The sequence below is a fragment of the Rhododendron vialii genome, chromosome 10a (assembly GCF_030253575.1).
Source record: "Rhododendron vialii isolate Sample 1 chromosome 10a, ASM3025357v1".
Lineage (NCBI taxonomy): Eukaryota > Viridiplantae > Streptophyta > Magnoliopsida > Ericales > Ericaceae > Rhododendron > Rhododendron vialii.
In genome coordinates this window covers 17784449-17798082 of record NC_080566.1, presented here as the reverse complement: position 1 = coordinate 17798082, position 13634 = coordinate 17784449, and the positions used below count along the sequence as shown (strand labels likewise).

The 13634-nt window shown below is 47.1% G+C and overlaps 1 protein-coding gene across 2 annotated transcripts in view; it reads left to right on the top strand.

Annotated features, from left to right (window-relative positions):
• The window catches only part of LOC131303739 (uncharacterized), a 36598-nt gene extending 23290 nt beyond the window's left edge, over window positions 1–13308 (top strand). The window contains exon 14 of one of the 2 annotated variants that reach the window (XM_058330719.1): window positions 12548–13308. The gene's annotated coding sequence lies outside the window, so the exon portion shown is untranslated. The remainder of the gene's footprint in view (window positions 1–12547) is intronic. The other variant, XM_058330718.1, reaches the window with a different exon arrangement.
• The last annotated feature ends 326 nt before the right edge of the window (window positions 13309–13634 follow it).

The window sequence follows — 13634 nt, the reverse complement described above, 5'->3', positions numbered from 1 at the left end:
TAACGACGGCCTATATCCGCTTGCTACAGCGTCGCGATGATGAGAGAGACAACGAACTGGCGGCTCTGAGGGCGGAAGTGGCCCAAATGAAACAACAAATGCATCAAGACACCGCTTTTGCCACATCCAGATCTGCTGGAGGCGGCAGGCGACGAAGACAAACACCGCCTCCACCACCCCTCCCACCACCACTGGAGCTTCCTCACGAAAAAGGCCATCGTGGCTCCGTCAAAGATCGCCTTGGTTTCACACCAGACACGGGCGATGCAAGAGAGATAATTCTCTACAAGCGGCCTACAACATCTGGAACACGTCGCTCAAAGAGCCACCATGATCGCATCGACACAAGGGACATTGAGTCATTCACAAGCACATACTCGACTGGTCGCGCGGAGTTCTCTCGCACAACGGTTTCCCACTGTAGCCGAGATTCCATGCAAACCAGGCGCCATGTCTCTGAACGTCTCGGAGAGATCCCACCAGAAAACTTGGGCAATGGAAGTCAAGCTCCGTGGAACAAGAAAGGTGAACAGATCGAAGGGCCGAACGACGCCAGGAATTGACGGATCAGAGAAAAATCTGTCGACGGCCCACACCGAACAAAAGATTTGTGCGAAAAATTTCGGCACAGAGCCCGCGAGAAATCACCTAGCAAAGAATCCAAAAGAACGAAGACAGAAGGGCACGACAAGCCGCCGCGCCCAGGCTTTGAGCGACAGCTGAAGGACCTCAGCGTCTCCCCCTTCACGTCCCACATAATCAATACAACAGTCAAGCCTAACTTCCATCTGCCGAAATTCACAAAGTTCGACCCAACTACGTGCGAAGCTTATACCCACCTGATACACTTCTGCCAAACCATTGAGTTGTGCACCACAAGAGACAAAATCAAATGCAAAGCGTTCCCATCTAGCCTCGGCTCCCTTGGGCTCAAGTGGTTCAACAAGCTGCCCGCTGGATCCATACGGAACCTCGCCGACCTCGAACGTGCCTTCAACACTCGTTTTATCACAAGCAACAGGACTGCCAAAGAGCCTGAGTCACTATCCCAGATGAGGAAGCTCCCCTCAGAAACACTCAGACAGTATGCCGAGCGCTACTGGCAACTCTTCAATGAGATCCCTGGAATTGACAAGTACTAGGCTGCGCGAACCTTCAAAAATGGTTTGGAAACTGGCAGCAAGATCCTGGATGAACTCGCCATCCGTCCACCCCATGGCATGGGCGAATTGATGCGCATCGTAGAACGATTCTGCGCTCTTGAAGAATTTTACGCAGACCGAGCGACTCAGGGGATACCGAACCCAATAACTCTACCCCTAACGGCCACGACACAGCTACTTGCACCAATCATAACCCATCAGTCCCAGCAAAAGAAACACGTCAACAACATTAAGGAAGGAAAGAAACGTCCGCCAAAGGTGCATGACTACGTGGCTGAAACCCCATACTTCAAGGAGCCCATCTGGTCTTTCCTAAAGGAGATAATGAGGCAACCATGGTTCGAATGGCCAATAGGGAAGCTCGGCACAAACACCGGCCAAGAAGATCAAAACCTAAGGAAAAAGTGCTCGTATCATAACGAACTCGGTCACTACACAACGGTATGCGCACCGTACAAAGCACTATTGGAGCGTGTGGCGGCCCAAGGCCATCTCGATCAGTACATCGATCGAACCAAAACACCCACCCGTCAACCTGCTGGAAATCCCAACCCAAATGAGCCGCGGACGACGATACACGTTATTCACGGCCCCGTGACAAAGGAATCTGAAACAAACCTTCGTGTTGACCTCAATCACGCCTCCGCTTCCAAGCAAGTACTCGCGGTAGGACCTGGATCTGAACGTCCACGTCCAGAAGAATTACCCAAATGGACTATAACTTTTACCGAGCGCGATCTCGAGCGTGTGCAAAGCCCACACTCCAATGCCCTCGTCGTAACTGTCCAAATTAGAGTCCATGACGTCAAGCGCGTTCTAATCGATCAAGGAAGCTCGGCGGAGGTCATGTACTATGACTTGTTCAGAAAGCTAGATCTCCCAGATTCGGCTTTGCAACCCACCAAAGTACCCCTCATCGGATTCAATGGAGCACCTGTCTGGCCACTTAGTCGAATCTTCCTGCCAGTCGTCGTCGGCTCGAAAACGTTGAGCGTCGAATTCATCGTCGTCAACGTACCAAGCCCATACAACGCAATTCTTGGCCGAACTTGGTTGCACGACATGCAAGCAATCACTTCAACCTATCAATCACCAGGTCGTTTGCTTCATCGGCACCAATGGGAGACAAGAAGATCTGCGAGGCGACCAAATAGCCTCGAAAAAATGCTACGCCTCAGCCGTCCACAACTCCACCAAATCCAAGCAAGTGCAGTGGGTCGAAGTCCCAAACATTGCCGTGATTGATGACGTCGGCCAGAGAGCCGAAGACAAAGCAGAAGAGGACCTCGTCCAAATGCCCATCAACGAGGATGGCTCCCGATTCTTCTTACTCAGCTCTTCCATCAGCAGAGCCGACCACGAAGATATGTTCCAATATCTCAAGCAAAACATAGAAGTTTTTGCTTGGACCCCCAACGAGATGCAGGGGATCGACCCCAACTTTATCAGTCACTCTCTCAACATCAAGAAAGATGCCAAGCCTGTCATCCGGAAGTCGCGACGTTCTGTAGCTGAACATGCCGACGCCGTCGTTGAAGAAGTCTAACATTTGCTGGAAGCCAATGCCATCCAAGAAGTACAATACCCAACATGGTTGTCCAACACAGTGGTCGTTAAGAAGAAAAACGGCAAATGGCGAGTTTGCGTGGATTATACCAATCTCAACGACGCTTGTCCAAATGATTGGTTCCACTCCCCAAGATTGATCAACTTGTGGACGCAACGTCTGGACATGCTCGGTTAAGCTTCCTAGACGCCTACCGTAGCTACCACCAAATTGCCATGGACCCGGACGACATGGAAAAAACTGCTTTTATCACACCATATGGCATCTTTTGCTACCGAGTCATGCCCTTTAGGCTCAAGAATTCAGGCGCTACATTCAACAGAGCCATATTCAAGATGTTGCAAGAACAAATTGGCCACACCGTGGAAGCCTACATTGACGACCTCGCTGTTAAGAGCCAGAAGGAATCCAACCACCTCAAAGATTTGGCGGAACTCTTCGAAATCCTTAAACTACACAAGCTGCGACTAAACCCTGAAAAGTGTGCGTTCGGCGTGAGCGTTGGGAAATTCCTTGGACACCTGGTCACCCGATGTGGTATTGAGGCCGACCTTAACCAGATAAAGGCCGTTAAAGACTTGCGCCCACCAAGGACAATCAAGGAAGTACAAAGGCTTACTGGGATGGCAGCGGCTCTGAACCGGTTCATCAGCAAATCCTCAGACAAATGCTATGCATTCTTCCATGCCTTGAAAGGCAAGAGTCGACGCAGTTTTGAATGGACCACGGATTGCAACTCCGCCTTGACCGAACTTAAAGAATACTTAAGCTCGGCCCCTCTACTCGTGAAACCAAAGGAGTACGAGAACTTGTATCTATACCTTGCCTTCTCCGCCCACGCAATTAGTTCAGCATTGGTACGGCGAGTTGGCACAAACGACTTGCCCATCTACTTGACAAGCAAAACACTCCTCCTAGCGCAAACACGATATCTACCACTTGAGAAATTGGCACTCGCTCTCGTCTCGACAGCCAGGAAACTCCTCCTTTACTTCCAATCCCACACCATAACTGTCTTAACAGAGCACCCTTTAAAAAGCCTCTTCCGCAAGACTGATCTTTCCAACAGGGTCTCCAAATGGGCAGTTGAATTAGCAAACTTCGACATCCGCTTCGAGCCACGATCAAAGGTCAAATTCTCGTCGACTTCATCGCAAAACTAACACCGGAGGACACAGAAATTCTCAAAACTCTCACTCCTCAACCTGTCACCGAATCAATTAAAGCACCACTGCCTTGGCTACTTTTTCAAGGCGACATCTGGCGACTACATGTCGACGGGGCTTCCAACAGCAACGGAGCCGGAGCAGGGGTTGTCTTAGTTTCCCCTTGTGGCACACTTCATGAAAGTTCTCTAAGCATTGACTTCCCCGCCACCAATAATGAAGCTGAATACAAAGCCCTCCTTGCTGGCCTACGCTCCGTAGTTGCGATGAAAGTCTCCGATCTTGTTGTTTATTGTGATTCGCAACTCATAGTTAATCAAGTACTTAGGACAATGAGGCTCGGGGCCCGCGAATGTCAAAATACCAGGCAATGGCAGCCGAGCTCATCACGCACTTCCAGAATTTCAAAATCGAATAGATCAACTGTGAACACGACGCGCATGCAGATGCATTCGCTGGCCTTGCCTCAGCTTCCAAAGCCTCCGAATTCAGGACTATCAACTTTGGCAGCATCGACCACCCAAGCTATGACACCACTCCAGAAGTACTCAACGTTGAACTTGGTCTGAGCTGGATGGACGAGATCGTGGCGTTCCTCAAACATGATACTCTTCCAACAGACAAAAAGCAAGCTTATCGCATCAAGAACAAAGCCGCTTACTACTGGCTTTTCGAAAGTGGCCAACTCTACAGGAAATCTTTCTCGGGCCCTTATCTCCTCGTTGTCCACCCAACCCAGGTACCTGAAATTCTCACCGAGCTCCACTAAGGTAGCTGTGGTTGCCACTCTGGCGGCCGTTCGCTCTGCCAACGCGCAATAAGTCAAGGATACTTTTGGAAGAACATGAAGAAAGACTGCGAGGAAGTCGTCCGCAAATGCCGACCATGCCAACTTTTCTCCCCTATCCCAAAACAACCAGCCCAGAATCTTTCCCCCATCACAAGTCCTTGGCCCTTTGCACAATGGGGGCTTGATATTGTGGGAAAGCTACCAACGGCACCTGGAGGCTTCAAATTTCTGATCACGGCAACGGATTACTTCTCAAAATGGGTAGAGGCTGAACCTCTGGCAACAATCACTGAAGCCGACGTAAGAAGATTCGTCTGGAGAAACATCGTCACTAGATTCGGCGTCCCCTATGCCATTGTCTCAGACAACGGAAGCCAATTCGTCTGCAAGGACTTAACCAGTCTCTGTGTTGAATTTGGTATACGCTTCTTCAACTCTACTTCAGCTTACCCCCAAGGAAATGGCCAAGCTGAGGCCACAAACAAGACCGTCTGTGCCGGGATCAAGCGTCGGCTAAACTCCAAGAGAGGAAAATGGGCTGAGGACCTGCCACGTGTTCTTTGGGCTTACCGTTCTACCCCGAGGCGCTCAATAGGCCAAACACCCTTCTCAATGGCGTTCGGCATGGAGGCCGTAATCCCACTAGAGTTTAGGTTCCCCATTCTGAGAACAGAGAACTTCGATCCAAAGACTAATGATGAAGCTGTGGAACAGGAAGTGATCTTGGTAGAAGAGAAGCGCGACGACGCTCAGCTAAAGCTCGTCGAGTACCAACAACAAGTGGCAAGAGGCTACAACCGAAGTGTTCGAACCAAGATCTTCAAGCCAGACGACTTGGTTTGGCGAAAGGTGGTGCAAGCCAGCAAGAAGCAGAAATTCAAGCCCAATTGGGATGGTCCCTTTCGTGTTGTCAAAATTGCTGGTGAAGGTGCTTACGTACTGGAAGACATGAATGGTAAAATCCTTACCAACCCATGGAATGCACAGAATCTGAAGAAGGCATACATGTAATCAGCTACAAACAGTAGGCCTCATGTTTGGCCACTGCCTATCCTGTTTATTTCTTTAAAGTAGTGACTTCGGCCACATTGTTTCAAAGATTAAACTGGCCTCGGCCCGACTCTTTTGTACTTCACGTTTCTCACATTTAAAAAGAATCTTGATCGATGTCTTCTACGCTTTTAGCTTGTTTTAATATTTTTTCTCATAACTCTACCCCCGGCTAATTCTGCCAACCACAAACGTTGACTTCGGTCACACTCACAAACGACTTTAATGCCCCTGCTACGGCCACTATCGCTGCCCAGAGAAGCAGAAACTGGACATATGGTCCACCGAGCCTAAACTCACACACTCCGGCTGGAATTTAGGCTCGGGTTCGGTTTGGCAAGATTATAAGGTCAGCCAACGCCCGGTTATACTCATAATTTGATGAGCAAACCACCCACAGACATTTAACATTTCAAGACCCTTATACCTTGGCGAGGGGCTGGCACCATTGGCCGAGCCCCCAATCACATGTAGGGGGCTCCTATCGAACTTCAGGTGATTAACCGGCTTCCCATCGAGTCTATTTTACCTCCGTACTTTGGTCAAGGCTCGGCAATTATCCCACTATAGACAAACCAATTCCTACATTGGCCAATATTTTAATATTTGGCCGAACCCAGACCAAAGTGGGGGCTACAGATATCTACCATCCAAACAAGCAAGCCTTTTAAATTTTAAAAGGCATGAGAAAAATCAATCAAGTTCGGCAAAGGTGATACATTGCAAACATAGAAGTCAAAGTCATTCATTCAAAAGAAAACAGGTGTTGCAGAAAATTCCTAAGCTGGGAGATACTGCCAAGTATATCGTTCGGTGTCAATCCCCCACAAACTATTACATCTAGCACGGTAAAATCCAAGCTCGGATCCGCCCAGCCCAACAAAAATTTCAAGTTCAAGTTCAAAAACAACAAAGACAACAAAAAAGAAAGAAAAATGGTAATCTCCTACTCATGCTTGAACAGTGTCCTCTTTAGCAACATCAGCATCGGCCTCGGTATTTTTATCAACATTCATTGGCTCCTGCTCAGCGTCCTCAGCCACTTTCTCAGTCCCAACCTCACCAGTCTCCAGTGCAGCAGCCCCATCTCCACCATCGGCATCATCCGCAGAGACGTCCTCAACATCGTCATCACTCTCGGGGAATTCCTCAAGAGGAAGCGGCGCACACTCTTCCTCAGTGTACGGGAGGATAAGCTCAGGAACAGCAGGTGCTGGAATCGACTTGTACAAATTCGAGTCGGACTCCAGTTGAAGAGCGCTGGCGGCAGCAGCCACACCATCCTTATAACCTTTCCTATAAGCCACGGGCACCCTCTTCTCCGCCTCCTCATTGACCATCTTCCGAGCATCCCGCATATACTCGGCTCCGGCTCGGTCAAAACTGGCTTGATAGGCCTTTTCATCAACCTCTTTCATCTTCCTTTTTTCTCTCCTCAAAATCTTCCCGAGCTCGCGCTCGACTTTCTTCGTTTTTTCCTCGGCCTCGTTATTTTTCTTTTCCAACTCGGCCACCCGAGCCTTTGCCATCTTCAGGCTAGTCTTTAACGACTTCACCTTTTCACGCTCAGACTTGAGATCATCACGATAACGAGATCTCTCGGCAGTAACAAGCTCGGCTTTGTTCGACGCTCGAAGCAAAGCCTGACCAGCCTGCACAACAAAAGGAGACAAGCTCGGAAATGCACACGGAAAAATGTTGAAACAAATCAGGTACGGGCATACCTGGACAAGGTAAGCATTGGCATGCACCAAGCTCGGCTGAAGATCATCTGGAACCTTCCGCATATCATACGGTAGAGCCAAACCTTGGACAATTGCAACTGCCAGCCCCGGCTCCATCTTCACAGAGCCCTCCATCGTCACAACCCTGCCTTCAACCAGAGCAAAAGATGGAGCAAATTCCTGAGCAGTAACTGGGCCGGCCGAACCCGTTGACTTTTGGACCTCCTTCGAACCACCTGCAGCTAATGATTCGGTCCTGTCCTTCTAGCTCGGAAATGGAGTCGGTGGCTTTGTTGGGAAGAAATCATGAGTAATTTTCTGCCTCTTTTCAACAGGCTTGGTATCATTGGTCTCTTTTTGTCGAACAGCGGCGCCGTCCCTAATGTTGACACAAACAACGTTCCTTCTTCCCATTTGTCTAGCAAACTCAGGTATGAGGGTCTGAAGAGGAATGCTTATATCTGGAAACTCAGACTGTTGACTTTCCTGGAACCAGAATTCTGCTGGCTTCCTGAACGTAGGAAATTTCACTCTCGGCTCCTTTTGCTTCTTGTTTGCTCCCTTCCGCTGATGTTCCTCTGCCGTTGGAAGTCCACTCTTCTTAGAGATTCCTTCCCTTATGCTCGGCCCACCAACCTCCTCTCTCCTCTTGAGCTTACCTTTGTAAGATGGGGCGTAACCAAGCAGCGTCGGCGCGTCTCTGACAGCTTGAGACAGCAAGACTTCTATGTGCTTTTCAACGGCCAGCGACTATTGAGTCTTCGTTATGGACCGGTGATCTACAATAAACCAAAGGTAGTCAACATTGTTTAAAAAGGGGGGGCTACAGGAACAAAAAAGGCTCGGCAGAAAACCGAATAAAAGGAAATCAACCTCGGAAATCTTTTATCTTCGGCACAGCGTGTCGATGGTTAGACTGGTCGCCGAACTCATAATTGCCATTTACTTCAACATAAAAATTTGCCCACTTATATCGGGCAAACCATCCACTAGGGGCGTCTTGTCCCTACGAGTAGACAAGTATCGACGCTCGGTCTGGCCATGCCTAGACATTATGTAAGTATGGAAAAGGTCGGCGATGGTGAACTCCAGATTGTGGAGCTCCTTCAGTGCAATCACTGACATCACAATCCTATAGCTATTAATTGCAAAGTAATGGGGAACTAGGCTGAACCGAGCCAAAAGTTCCCTCAGAAACGGATGAAGTGGGAACCGCAGCCCAGCTTCACAAATCGCCATTAGGGGAACTGTTATATGCTCGGGATGATGCTCCCTCTTATCCCTAATACGGTTGCTGGCTACCTGGCTGATAATGACATCTGCAGGAATACTATAGTCTTTACAAAACTTTTCATATTCACCAAGTTCTTCACTGAAGAAATGAGCGCGGGTACAGACTTGACCCCTCTCATAGAGGTCGGCGACCTCTCTATCCTCTGAAGGCGCTTTGCCATGCCCAGATCGTGCAGAAAACGTGGCTTCGGCCTGAGAGTTGAATCTCGATTCAGCTTCGGCCCCTAGATGGGGCTCAGCCTCTGAGTGTGTCGACGTTGTGAACGAAATTTCAGGTTTGGTATTGGATCCGTCCCCGCCGTATTCGTAGTCGCGTTTGGCGTTTGAGTCGCTGGTATCAGCAGACATATTTGAAGCAATTGAAGAGTTCTGGCGTCGGCTTCTATGCCTTTCCAAATACTCTTGGATTATCAAGTCCCCAGAGTCGTCCCCTGAGCTTTCAGAGTCGGAAGAGATGACTATGACCGGGTGAGCCAGACCTATCAACACAAGAAGAAAGTGAGAAACCTTATCGTCGGAGACAGACGAGGATCTCCCTACGCTTGGCTACCCTACTGGCCCACCCTGTTTTAACTCTTACGAGACTCAAGCTTGGAAAGATCTGAGACTTAAGTCATGGGATTTGGCCCAACTTAGCGTCGGCTTAATCAAACCAACCTCAAAGTTGGGGCTCGGAAGAACAGGTTGAACGTAGGGATGAACATCACTGTTCATCCCCAGGGGAATACTATTCACACGGAACAAAACACCCCCAAAAAAAACCCAGAAAAGCAATGAAAAAGGGGACAAGAACCATAGAAATGAGGAGAAAAGTGGATATCGAACGCATACCTGAGGTTTCGACGAAATTTGATGATAAAACCACTGGGATCTCAAGATGGAAGATGAACGGTTGGGCTTTGGAGCTCTGGAAATGAAGGTTTAGAGAGAGAGAGTTTTAAAACCCTTCTCTCTCCTCTCATCCTCCTTTATATAAGAGGTAGGATTTGAAGTCGAGTTTCCCGCCCATTTTGACACCGCCGAACCAGCAGCCAATCAACACTCGACACGTGGCAGCGATGGGATAACCTTGCAGAATTCCCTGCGTGCCAGCCGTCCTCTCATCAGTTGTACCCAACCACGGGGGGACACCTGGCGCCCCTCCATTGGGGCTTGTCTGTGACGGTTGCTAGAAAAATGATTGAAGCTCGGCCAGAATTCCACCTCTTTACCAAGGTTAACGTTCGGCGATCAAATGGATTCGGCTAAGGCTCAACGTCAATCTCTACCATGCGCTCGGCAATGGCAGAGATTGAGGGGCTATTGTAGCCGGCCGAGCATAGTTGTCCGCGTTCGATTACCGTGCACATACCTGCGCTAGGGCTCGGCTTGAATCGAGGCCTATCAGCCACCAACATGGCACCCACCTTATGCCTAACACCAGAAGTGTCATCCGCGCTCGGCGACCTGCGAGAGAATTGGGTCCGTTGGAAGGCTCTTCGTTCGGGGCGATCACTGGGCTCGGCCAGGTGCGGGGCTCGGCCACCCGCTAAGTCGCGTGCTCTCTCACGTGATTAAAAACAATTACGCCAAGAGATAATGATGAGCGCACATGGGAGGTGCCAGCTCACGCCAAAACGGTTACCAGATCCATTCTATGACGTCACAATGATGTCACCTAGCTCGTGCAGGGCATGTGCCCGTACTTGGAGAGCAAGCTAAGGAGACTATAAATACTCAAGGATCACGACCCTAAGAGGTACAGACCCTAGTCTCTGGCTTTATTCTCTACACATTCTGATCCTCTCGCCGGAGGGCCTTGCCGGGCAACCCCGGCTAGGTCTGAGTCGTGCGTTCATTGTGCAGGCTAGGGTGAGGAAGCTAGACGATCCCTGAATCAGTGGAGGAAAGGATCGAAGTCGAGGATTACGGGCCATACAAAGTGTACATGGATATATCACCAGGTTTCTCTTCCTTTGCAACCGAAGGGAAGGTGTGTAGATTGAGAAATACCCTCTATGGATTAAAGCAATCACCGAGAGCTTGGTTTGACAGATTTCATAAAGCTATGTTAAGATTTGGCTACCGGCAGAGTCAGACAGATCATACTATGTTCATCAAGGGAGGTAATGGCAAGATTGCTATCCTCATTGTCTATGTGGATGACATAATTATGATTGGCAATGATGCAGAAAAAATACTCCATTTAAGGCTCGTATTGCTCAAGAGTTTGAGATTAAGGACTTAGGGTCATTGAGATACTTTCTTGGGATGGAGGTGACAAGATTTGATAAAGGTATTTTTATCTCCCAAAGGACGTATATTCTTGATCTCTTGGAAGAAACAGGGATGTTGGGTTGCAAACCTGTAGACTCACCTATTGAGGCTAATCATCATCTCAGTGGAGATTCATCATCTCAGTGGAGATGTTGGGGAGCATACAGATAAGGAAAGATATCAAAGGCTTGTGGGCCGCTTGATATACTTTTCTCACACTAGACCAGATATCACATATGCCGTTGGGGTTGTCAGCCAATTTATGCATAAGCCATGTACAGTGCATCTAGATGCAGTTTATCGTATTTTGAGATATCTCAAATCAGCTTCAGGTAAAGAAATTTTATTCTCCAATCATGGTCACTTGAGATTGGAAGCGTTTACTGATGCAGACTGGGCTGGTTCAATAGACGATAGGCGCTCCACTTCTGGCTACTGCACCTTTTTTGGTGGGAATTTGAAACTTTATTGTGACAACAAAGCGGCTATAAATATTGCTCATATTCCTGTGCAGAATGATAGAACAAAGCATATCGAGATTGATAGGCATTTCATAAAGGAAAAGTTGAGCAAGAGTTTGATATGTATGCCGTTTGTAAGATCTGAGGACCAGTTAGCTGATATATTTACGAAGGGACTTAGTAGTAAGATTTTTCATCCCATTGTGTTCAAGTTGGGCTTGATAGATATCTTGCACCAACTTGAGGGAGAGTGTTAAATTGTAGGGGTTATTTTGTCATGTATCTTTTACATAGGGGTAGATTTGTACTTGTACCTTTGTCCATATATATACAAAGTGTGAGAGAGAGAAACCCAAGTTTGTGGGCTCTCCTTTTTCCCCAAGTTTACAGATGCTTAACAGCAATGTACCTTTAAGCCATTCATTAGAAGATAACCTCATTATCTGTTAAAATTGTTAATCAGTCAATCAGCTGATGTCCAACTAATAAGCATAATGACTGGAATCAGGATTTTTTTTTTCATGCACTGTTGGAGATACCCTTCTGGCCCCATGACGAGGCAAAATTATTGAAGTATAGAGCAACTATAAAGGAGACAGATGGATCATTTCTTTGGTACATGGGAGCACAGTTCTTAGATAAATTTGTAGAAAACCAAATTTCATTGATTTAAGTAGTAACTTAGTTCCTCTTACTGCTTAATATCCTTCTCCAGTTTCAAAACTAATCCGAGGTGGCTACAAAGTCCGTCATAGATCTCAATTTGTCATTTTTTGAAATTCAAAGATCTTCTGCATAAATTGCTATCTACACCTTTTCGTTTTGGTATTTGGTATAATTGTTAGGAACTCATTCCATCCTATATATGATTGTTTCTACTCCCACGCAGAAACCTGATGAAAAAGTTCAAATCTTCTTGAGTTGTGTTCCTATGATATTGTGATTATTATGAGCATATCTGTGCATATGTGCATATATAAATATCCATAATGTAGAGGCGATGCCGTGATGATCATTGTTGTTGGTCTGTGGAATGTTGTAAGTCAATCCAATTAAAGGGTTTGTTTGGTTGCTTAGGTACTGCCAAAAAATCAAAGACGATGCATATGGAGTGGTGCCGGAACACATATTGATTGGTTATATATCCACCAACTGGTATAATAAGAGAATTGCTCAACTTAAGACGTGGCTTGCTCTTTGGCCAATACTTCCGAAAATGCCCCCTGATTGGTGGAGGCTGTGATTTGAGTTTAGGGATATTTGTCATTTTGTCAGTTTTGGCGTGGTCCAGAGGCACCATTCATGTTATTTTCAAATTACTTTAACGGGTTTTCGGACTTTTGATGTTTTCCTTATGTGTCCTCTTTTTTACTCACTATTTTGTCCTTTTATGCTCCTTTATTAGAGGACTATTTGGTAAAATCGTCTGCCCATATCATTGTTCATTAATGACTCTCTGGTACTTTCCTACCTACTCTATGTACTACTTTCCTTACTCAAGAAGCAAACACCACTTTTGTGAGAGAGAAAGAGAGAGCGGATTGTGGTGAGCTCACGCAAAGAGGGACAATGGTGTTCTACTTCAAAGTCCGACCCGAGGCTGGCGACTACACCATCTTCATGGGCCTCAACAAGTTCAAGAATGAGGAGCTCATCAAATACGGTTTCCTCAAAGACATCCGGTATACATATAAATGTATATATTTATCTCTCTACACTTGTGTATTTTTAATTTAATACCTGAATTGATTGGTTATTAGTTGTCAAATTGAGCATATGTCGAATCTTGGGAAGGTGAATCTTGGTACTAGACTCTATAAAGGATTGATTTAGGGCTATGTTTTTGTTTATTTTGTTGGTACTCCCTCCGTCCCATAGTGATTGACCAGTTCGCAAGACGAAAGCTTAAAGTACATCATTTTTAAGTTTTTGTTTTGGGGAGCAGACAATTGAGACGGAGGGAGTATTTCGTTGTAGATGCTCATGTCGAGCCTTCTTAGCCACGATTGACGGAAATCCAGGTAGAACAAAGAATTCTTGCGACATTTGGTTTTCGTTTTCTCTCAGCCAACCCAATGTTTGCTTCAGTTTTTTTGTGATCGCATAACAATTAAAATTCCTCATGAGGTCACATCCTTCCTTATTGCAGGCCCATGTTTTTTCT